General features: G+C 33.4%; 1 long non-coding RNA gene across 2 annotated transcripts; it reads left to right on the plus strand.

The window, feature by feature from the left end:
• The first annotated feature begins 2,011 nt into the window (after positions 1–2,011).
• Positions 2,012–3,045, plus strand: LOC124922677. Of its 2 annotated transcripts, XR_007097853.1 has the most exons (4): positions 2,012–2,163; positions 2,281–2,351; positions 2,634–2,721; positions 2,938–3,045. It is a non-coding gene; the product is annotated as an uncharacterized LOC124922677 (long non-coding RNA). The 2 variants fall into 2 exon arrangements; XR_007097852.1 differs by having other exon boundaries at positions 2,634–3,039.
• Positions 3,046–9,855: the final 6,810 nt, after the last annotated feature.

The following is a 9,855-nucleotide window of genomic DNA, read 5'->3' on the forward strand; positions in this document are numbered from 1 at the left end:
CATTACAACATCTCCTCTTTGGTACGAGTGAAAATCATTCACTTGCTACTTCCATAAGATGCCAATATTTTTCTTTCAACAACTCCATTTTGTTGAGGCGTATAAGGATAGATCGTTTGATTTATAATTCCATGTTTATCTATATATTCTTTGAAATTATGGCTTGTGTATTCTCCACCATTATCCGATCTTAGTACCTTAATTCTGCCATTAAATTGATTAGAAACCTAGTTCTGAAAGTTGAGAAAAGCATCAAATACTTTGTCTTTAGATAAAATCAAAGTTAACAAAGTGTATTTAGATTTCTCATATAATAAGGTGACAAAATATTTTTATTATCTCTAGATAGACAAAGTGAGGTTCATACATCAGAGTGTACTAAGTAAAAAAAATCATATATAGGATAGGATTTAGTGATAACATTTTTGCAATGCTTCCCTAAGATACAAGCTTCATAACTGGTATTTTTAAACGAGATATTAGGCAACATAAGTTCAAGAGATATAGAGTGCGAATGACCTAATCTAAAGTTCCACAAGGACTTATTTATTATCTAAGCATGAATTAAAAGATAAGGCTTGAATTCTTGATGAAAGATTATCCAAAATATATAAGTCTCCCTTTGTGCCTCCTTCTCCAAGCAACTTTATAGTCTCAATATCCTAAAACTTCACATCATTAAGACCAAATATAGTGTAACAATTCAAATTATTAGTGGCCGTTTTGACAAATAATAAATTAGAAGTTAAAGTTGACATATAAAAGGCATTAGATGTCTTATTATTATTTAATAGATCCTGATTGTAAATCATAGATGGTAAGCTCCATAATCTATTACTAAGGTTGTACTTGGTTTAAAGGTATATAAGGTGATACTAGATTGATTAATATTGGCGATTGTTTTGAGGAGAGACTCTAAGTCTGATTTTCTCACTAGATCACCCTGAGTTGTTGTTATTTATACTTCTTCTATTTGTTTAGATGAGCTAGCTTGAGCTTGACCTCTTCCAATCTCTTGAGAAATATTTGTCCTTGGTAAGCTTGGCCTTAGGTGTGGATTAAGTATATAGCATTTTTCAACTTTGTGATCCTTCTTCATATGGTCCATCATGGTGGCTTGTAGTCTTTAATAAATTTATTGTCTTGTTATACACCTTTGTAGATTGTTGGAGTCTTTACTTTATTAGCCATTGAAAGATCTTCTTTATTGCTCAGCAAGCCGAATGATTCTTACTCCTTTTGAATTTGTGAGCATACTTCATCTAAGATTGAAAGTTTGTTTGCCGTAAAGAGGCGCTTGATGAGATCATTAAATGAGAGGTTTAAAGTGATAAGTAATCTAAAGACTTTGTTTTGATACTTCTTTCATTGATCAAATTTGGATCCATGGTGATAGGTCTCAACATATCTAACTCGACCCAAAGTGATCTGAATTTGCTGAAATACTCGTTGAATTCTATGTCTTCTTGACTGAGGTCGTTAATGACTTTATTGACTTCAAATACTCTAGTGAGGTTTCAAATGTTTCCCAAAGATTATTTGTTGTTTCAAAATAGGAATAAGCCTCTAGAATAGACGCATCAAGGGAATTTTGAAGGAGACCAAGAACAGTTTAATCTTCTTGAAACCATTTGTCTTATGTTGCTATCTTGATTTCTTCTTCATTTTTTTGATGGTAGAGTCAAAGTCTCCATCTTTTTTTAATGATGGGTTTTGACGAATGTTTGGTTCCTTTAACATGAATCCATAACCCTCGACTACAAATGGTTGTTCTTGTGGTTCTACACTATATGAGATAGTTTTCTCCTTTCAAAGTTACTGGAATCACAACTGGTTTAATGATATCCGTGATTTTAAATTGATTTTAGCTTCAACAAAATATAGATATCTATAGTTCTAACTTTTTTTCACAACTCAAGAATTAATGGTTTTGAGGACTAAGTCTTAGAGTGAAATAAGGCTAGTAAAGTGAATGATTGAAGAACTATAAATTTTAAAATTTGAAATTACAATGTCAATATGACAGCAGTTCAAGTTGGGTCTGAATTTCTTAATCTAACAACAAATGTATCACATGCTGGAGACTATAAAGAGTCAATAATTGACAGTGGTACAACTTTGGCTTACTTCCCAGATGTTATATACCAGACATTAGTGAAGAAGGTGAGATAATCCATTGTTCCAACTGTTGTTTCATTAGACTCATTAAATCTTGGGTTTTTTTAGCAGAAAACAATTAATAATCTTGATTTTACCTGACATTGTTTTTGTTTCTATCAGATTCCCTAGTAGCCTGATATAAAGTTACAAACCCTTCATGAGCAGTGTACATGCTTTCAGCACTCCGGAAGGTATGTAGCTCCTTGTGAGAAAGTTGGTATCGTTTACGCATTTATGTGCTTACAAATAAATATTGTTTTATTAAAGTTAGTTTTCTTTGGCCAAATACTCTGAATACTTTTGTAAGGATGATGCTACATAATAATATCATCATAGCTGTTTGTTTTATTTGTTTTTCGGAAATTCAGTTGAAGCTTGGTCATTCTCTTATTTAAGGTTTTGTTGAAACTTATTTACATATTCAATATCAGGCTAAAGATAACTATTACATTTTACATTTTATACTTATGCAGTGTGGATGATGATTTTCCTGCTGTCACCTTTCATTTTGAAAATTCAGTCCTCTTGAAAGTGTATCATAATTAGTATCTCTTCCTCTTTGTAAGTATCTTCTCTTGTTCAAACTGCTCATTAACATGATTATTATACTTTTGAGGCTACTTTGCAAACCAGATGTTGTTACTTTGTAATCCTAGTACAGTTGTGTGAAGGTTGTGTGAAGTTAAGATTTTAGGTTTTTCTGTACTGCATAGTTTATGTTGTGTGGTCTAGTAGTGGAATTACTGTAAAATCAACCCATGCACCTTTTATTTGAAGATTGGATGGCAGGAGTGGGTACATCTTTAGGAATGGGTACATCAACAGATGAAGAAAGATGGGGTGCGGAATGGGTACATCAACAGATGAAGAAAGATGGGGTGCTGGTAGTATATCCACAGAAAGGTGATCTTATTTTTTATGTTATTTTTTATGTTAGTTAGGTCTTTGGTTAATGTAAAATTGTTTTTCTCATTTTTTTTATTGAATAACTCTTTAAAAATCAAATAATACTTAGTGGGGTCCAATTATTAATTGACCATATCTTTGCCTTTTTCTGCATTTTATTTGTTGGTTGTACCAACATTTTTAGAGATATCTCATAATTGTGCATAGTCAAATGTCTGTTAGCATTTGATTCCTTATGTTCTCGGCCTTAAATGAAGGATTAATATTGAGATTTGTGGTGTAGAGTGTTATCAGACTTCATAATTTTTTTTTATGTTAATATAACATTTATCCCACATCGGAAAAAAAGAAGAAGTTTTTGGTATATAAAATATGAGAGAGTTCATTACTTTCTGAATTGTTTTTAAGGTTATAATGTGTTAGAATATGGGTTCACCCTAAGGGTTTAGAGTTATGTTCAGGCACTTGAAAGAGATGAAGGACAAATGTGATAATAGTAGAGATAAAAAAAATAACATCTAAAATGAAAATAGAAAAAAACAAAATTTAAAATGATTGTTAAAAAAATAGTATAAAAATAAAATAGACTTTTAGCGACGTTTTTTAATGTTGCCAACGCTTAAATAAGCGTTGTTAAATCTTTCGGCAACGCTTGTACCGACGCTTAAATAAGCGTGGTAAAAACTTGCGCCCACCCTGCTTCTGGCGACGCAAGAATAAGTGTCGGTAATGTTTTTGGCGACGCTTTTAAAGGTTGGCAGAAGTCTTTTTAAGCGTCGTCGAAAGTCATTTTTGTTGTAGTGAGAAAGTGGTTGGTTGTAAATGGATATACAAAATTAAGTATGATAGTTTAGGAAAAATTGAAAGATACAAAGCCCGTCTTGTTGCCAAAGGATACACCCAAACTTATGGATTAGACTATGAGGAAACCTTTGCACCCGTAGCAAAAATGAGCACTGTAAGAATATTATTATCTATTGCTGCGAATCAAAATTGGGATTTACATCAAATGGATGTAAAAATGCTTTTCTTCAAGGCGATCTGCAAGAAGAAGTATATATGTCTATCCCACAAGGCTATGAGGAAAATCTTAACTCAAAATCTGTTTGTAGGTTGAATAAAGCTATTTACGGACTCAAACAATCTCCAAGGGCATGGTATGCTAAACTTAGTAGCGCCCTTGTTAATCACAACTTTCGAAAAAGTTCTGCCGATTCTTCTCTTTTTATTAAAACTATTGGCAACACTACTACTATTGTACTTGTGTATGTGCATGATATTATAGTAACAGGTAATAGCTCAAGTGATATCCTTAAGGTTAAAAAGTATCTGTAGGAGTAATTTGACATTAAAGACCTTGGCACTCTCAAGTATTTCCTTGGGATAGAAATTGCTCATTCTAAGAAAGGTTTGTTTCTTTCTCAAAGAAAATATGTCTTGGACTTATTAAAAGAAACTGGTAAGCTTACTATAAAACCTGTAAAGACTCCCATTGAAACAACTGTTAAATTAAACACTGAAGAAGATACACCTCTTCATGACATTGGTATGTATCAAAGACTTGTAGGTAAACTTATCTACCTAACAGTTACTCGTCCTGATATAACATTTGCAGTTAGTAATGTAAGTCAATTCATGCATACTCCAAGAACTTCACACCTTCCTGCTGTTTACAGGATTCTACATTATCTTAAAACTACTCCTGGAGTAGGCATATGGATGAAAAGAAACAACCACATGGACGTCATTGGCTATACTGATGCTGATTGGGCAGGCAGATTTAACAGAACGTCAACTACCGGCTTTTGCACATTCGTTGGAGGAAATCTAGTGACGTGGAGAAGTAAGAAGCAAAATACTGTCGCCCGTTCAAGCGCCGAAGCTGAATATCGTGCTATGGCAGCCACTACCGGAGAACTCATGTGGATTAAATATATTCTTAAAGACTTGGGAGTTGAGCTCAAAACCATAAAAATGTATTGCGACAACAATACTGCTAGATATATTGCATCAAATCCAGAATTCCATGAGCGCACAAAGCACATTGAAGTTGATTGTCACTTTTTTCGTGAGAAAGTTCAATCTGGTGAAATTGAAACCCCATTTGTACCTAGAAAAGATCAACTTGCTGATATTTTCACGAAGGCTTTAGATAAAATAACTTTGATAGCATCATCGACAAATTAGGAGTAATCAACCTCTTTACTCTTGACTTGAGGGGGAGTGTTAAAAATATGTAATATATATATATATATATATTAGTTTATATTTATTAGTCGTTGTAAGCTTATAGATAAGCTCAACAGTTAGGAAGTTCAAAGATTTATATCTTAACGACTAAATCTTAATTGCCTATTAATAATCTCTTATGTGTAAATACAATATATGATCTTTTACACAATAATACAAAGATCTTTCTGTATTCTTCTTTCAACAATTTCACATGGATTTTGATTAACAAATGACTTGAGATTTAGTTTAAATAGGTTTTTACTCGATTTAGAAATGATGTGTTTAGTGGATTTGAAGAAACTCGATGATATATATATATATACATTTTGAGTTTGAGATTTGAAAGCTGAAGTAGAAAAATGGAAATTAGGATTGATCATAAATCATGATTCTAAGATCTTGTGAAGTTGATAGCAGTATATCTAATGGATTGAGAGGCTCAATCTGGTAAAAATAAAATGTGTTTTTTTAAATCTTAAATCTTATAATTGGTTCACTTGAAAAGATTGATTATAACTTTAGGCTATTTTGAAATCATGTCTCCATTATCTAAAATTGTATATTTTTTATGATCTAAAATATAATATGTATAATTATTTTTTTTATACCAAATGAGATGAAGATCATTATAATCCCGATCCTGATGTAGAAAAATCACTCTAAAATTTGTATAATTTATTACAAACTTGATAGCATGAAAATGTTCCAACACTGTAACATAGTTGTTCTTGGACATATATATTGATTTTTATATAACTCTAAAACGGGAGATAATTTTGGTGAGAACTGTAACTTGCCTTTTGAACTTTTGGGGTAAATAATTGTTCTTCTCAAGGTAACTATTTTATTTTTTGAACTATTTTGGTGAGAATTGTAATTGTAACTATTTTATTTTCCAGATTGCAAAACATTAATTGTTATGTCCTCTTCTCAAGGTTCTTAGTAGGTTTATTTAGTGTTTATTGTCAATGTGGCGAAAATATTTCAATTTGGACATGCTCGAAAGAAACACACAATTTTGGTAGCAGATTGTCCTCAGATATGTTCACGATGCCAACTATTCAGGGTGAGTCCCTTTGGTAATCCTTCAGATGAAGATGTGTCAATGCAAATTTCTGAGGGTAATAACCTGATTTTACCAGAAGATGATCTAGGTATTGCTCATCTTATTGAGTTGGGTAATGTGTGTTTTGAAGAAAATCGTCTTCTGGCTCTGACAAGTATTGATCAGACTCAGGATCCAGTTCAACCCAATCCAATCATTGAAGAAGAAGAGAATAATGTTGAACCTGGTCAACAGAAAGTTTTTCGGGAAAATGATGTGCTGGAATCCCCTGTTCTTGAAACAGAGAATTCTCTAGTGAATGAGACTGAAGCCAATCAGTCTATTGTAGCACGATTTGTAGCACGATCTGAGGGGGAACCCTCACAAGAAAAAGAATCTGATAAGAATTCTTCCGCTGAGGGGGAACAAGACAACAATGATACGTCGTCAGAAGAACTACCGTTATCTCAATGCTTCATTCTCGGCTCTTCGCTTCCTCGACCATCTCTTGGAGCTATAGATGCGGATGTCTATGAAAAGGTTGTTGATCTACCTTTTCACTTAGACGGACCTTCTGAACAAGTTCATAATGTGTGTGAAGACATTCTGAAAGATGAGGTTAACTCTAAAGATGTTATAGAGGCAGATGAACCAGAGAAGTCTTTGCAGGTTCATAATCTTATCAGTCTATTCAAACAGCTTCTGCCTATTCTCAAGAAATGTCATCTAATGAAGAAACTTCCCACGGAGGGGCAATGATTTTAAAGTCTATGACTGAGATGATGATCACTCTTCAGAAGAATGTGTTGGCCTTGCAATCCAAAATGATAAGTATTGAAAAGGGTCAAAGATCAAACAAGAAAGAATTTTCTTCTCTTCTTGGAACTCAAAAAGAAATGGAGAAGACCATGAAGAGGAACACTTATGAGATCAACATCCTCAACAACACTTACTCCAAATTTGAAAAGAACTTCTTCAAACGGCAGTCTGAAAGGTTTGATTGTGAAAGGGAGTTCAACTTAGAACTTCATCAAGAAGTTATGACCAGAATGAATTTGGTTCAAGGTTAGATGGTTGAGTTAACTAATCATATGAATAGAGCCAACGTTGAATGTATGGAACAAGTTGGTTCCTTCGCCAGACAACTTCAAGCTGTGGAAGATGCATATGTTGCAGCTGACAAAGAGTAGGCCCTTATCGTTGATGATGTTAAAAGGGGGGAAGGAAGTTCTAAAGGCGCTGGAAGTAGTAGAGGAGGTGTTTCAACTGACACCAAATCTAAGTGGAAAATTGTTGATGTAGGTGGTTGCAAACCAAACAAGAGAGGTGGTGGTCGTAGTGGTGATCTTGGTGGCGGAAGAAGTGGTCGTGGTGGTCGAGCTCTCCCTCCTTTTCGCAACCTCCTGACCGGTGAAGGGTTTGCGTATCCAAACGTGAAAAGGGAAGAACAATAATCTCTTTTCTTGTCAATTATTTTTTGTTGGTTTCTGAACTTGGTTTTTGGAATTTGGTCTTTGGAACTTACTTTTTAAGTTTGTGAACAAATGTTATTCTTACTTTAATTTGATGGGTGCATATCTTATCTAATTAATTGTGCAAAGTTTTAACATTAACAAAAAATGGGAAATTGTTGGGTCAAATTATTTTGTCTAACAGTGTTTTAATGATTTATTAGTAAAACTTTGATTAAAAATGTACGTGAATTACCATCCACGCGTTTTATCTAAATCGCGTTGATGAGCTCACGCGATTTAGATTAAATCGCGTGAGTGGTGATTCGCGTCTTTAGTCTTATATATTACTTTTCGGCCCTAATTTAAAACAAAACCTCCCCGATTCTGCCTCCCACTCCGACTGCGACCGACTTTCCATTCCTACATCCTTCAACATCCATCAAGATCATCGTTCCTCAACATCAGCGTTCCTCAACATCATCGTTCCTCAACATCATCGGGATCCTTCCAACATCATCGGGATCCTTCCAACATCATCGTTCTTCAACATCATCAGGTCAGTTTAGGGTTTAAGGTTTAGGTTTAGGTTTCGATTTATATTATACCGTTTATATTCATGGATATGGATGTATTTAGGTTTAGGGTTTGGTTTTGATGTATTTTATGCCGTTTCCTATATATATTGATGTATTTAGGTTTAGGGTTAGGTTTTGATGTATATTATACCGTTTATATTCGTGGATATTGGTGTATTTAGGGTTTAAGGTTTGGTTTTGATGTATATTATGCCGTTTCCTATGTATATCGAAGTATTTGGGTTTAGGGTTAGGTTTCGATGTATATTCTGCCATTTATATGGATGTATTTAGGTTTAGGGTTTTGTTTTGATGTATATTATGCCGTTTATAATGGTTATAGATGTATTTAGGTTTAGGGTTAGGTTTCGATGTATATTTTGCCATTTATATTGATAGATATTATAGTATTTAGGTTTAAGGTTAGGTTTCGATGTATATTCTGCCATTTATATTCATGGAAATTGTTGTATTTAGGGTTTAAGGTTTGGTTTTGATGTATATTATGCCGTTTCCTATATATACTGATTGATTGTTGGTTTTCCTATATATACTAATTGATTGTTGATTTTCAATTACATGAATATTGTATGGTTAGCTATTGATGTATATTCTGCTGTTTATAATGATGGATATTGTAATATTTAGATCAGGAGATGCCGTTGTGGTTTCTCAGTTCGTTCAACAAAATGGTATGTAATAAAATGGTTGTTATATTGAATTGAAATGTTTATATTTATGTATTTAATAACAAAACTCCTTTTTTTTTATAATATGCAGGCAACAAACACTGTTATGACCTTATGTCCCAATCAATTATCACCTGAAAATAATGTATGTTCTATTCTCTCTACTATGTCCATATTAACTAGTTTTGTATGTAATAACCATTATATTATTGTTTTACACAGTTGTTGATAGTTGAATTTGCTCGCACTTTTGGTGCAAGGGTGTCTCCGAAGTGGAGAGAAGATGTAACCCATGTTATTGCTTACACTGATCCTAATGGTGCATGCGGCCGAACTCAAAAAGTATTGAAGGCAATTCTGAACGGGAAATGGGTCCTTACTATTGATTGTGAGTCTCTGTTAACACGATTATTTTCATACATATGTCTGTTAAATTAATATAAAAATTGTTTTGTTTAGGGATAAAATCATCATTGAAAACCCAAAACTGTGTTGATGAGGAACCTTATGAGGTTAAACATGATAATCATGGAGCCCAAGGTGGTCCTAGAAAAGGCAGACTTCTGTTGTTGAATAATGTGAGTTTGGTCTTATTCCTCCTATCTGTACTTTTCTTATTTTGCATGATAACTGAAATTATCTTCTTTGTTTGTTTTTCAGCGTTCGAAACTGTTCGACGGTTACATTTTTATATTTATAGGGAATTTCAACACACTTTACAAACAGGATCTCATTGAATTAATAGTTGTTGGAGGTGGTAGTATTAAAGAATCGGATAATCCAGATTATCCATT

Source organism: Impatiens glandulifera, chromosome 1 (genome assembly GCF_907164915.1).
Source record: "Impatiens glandulifera chromosome 1, dImpGla2.1, whole genome shotgun sequence".
Lineage (NCBI taxonomy): Eukaryota > Viridiplantae > Streptophyta > Magnoliopsida > Ericales > Balsaminaceae > Impatiens > Impatiens glandulifera.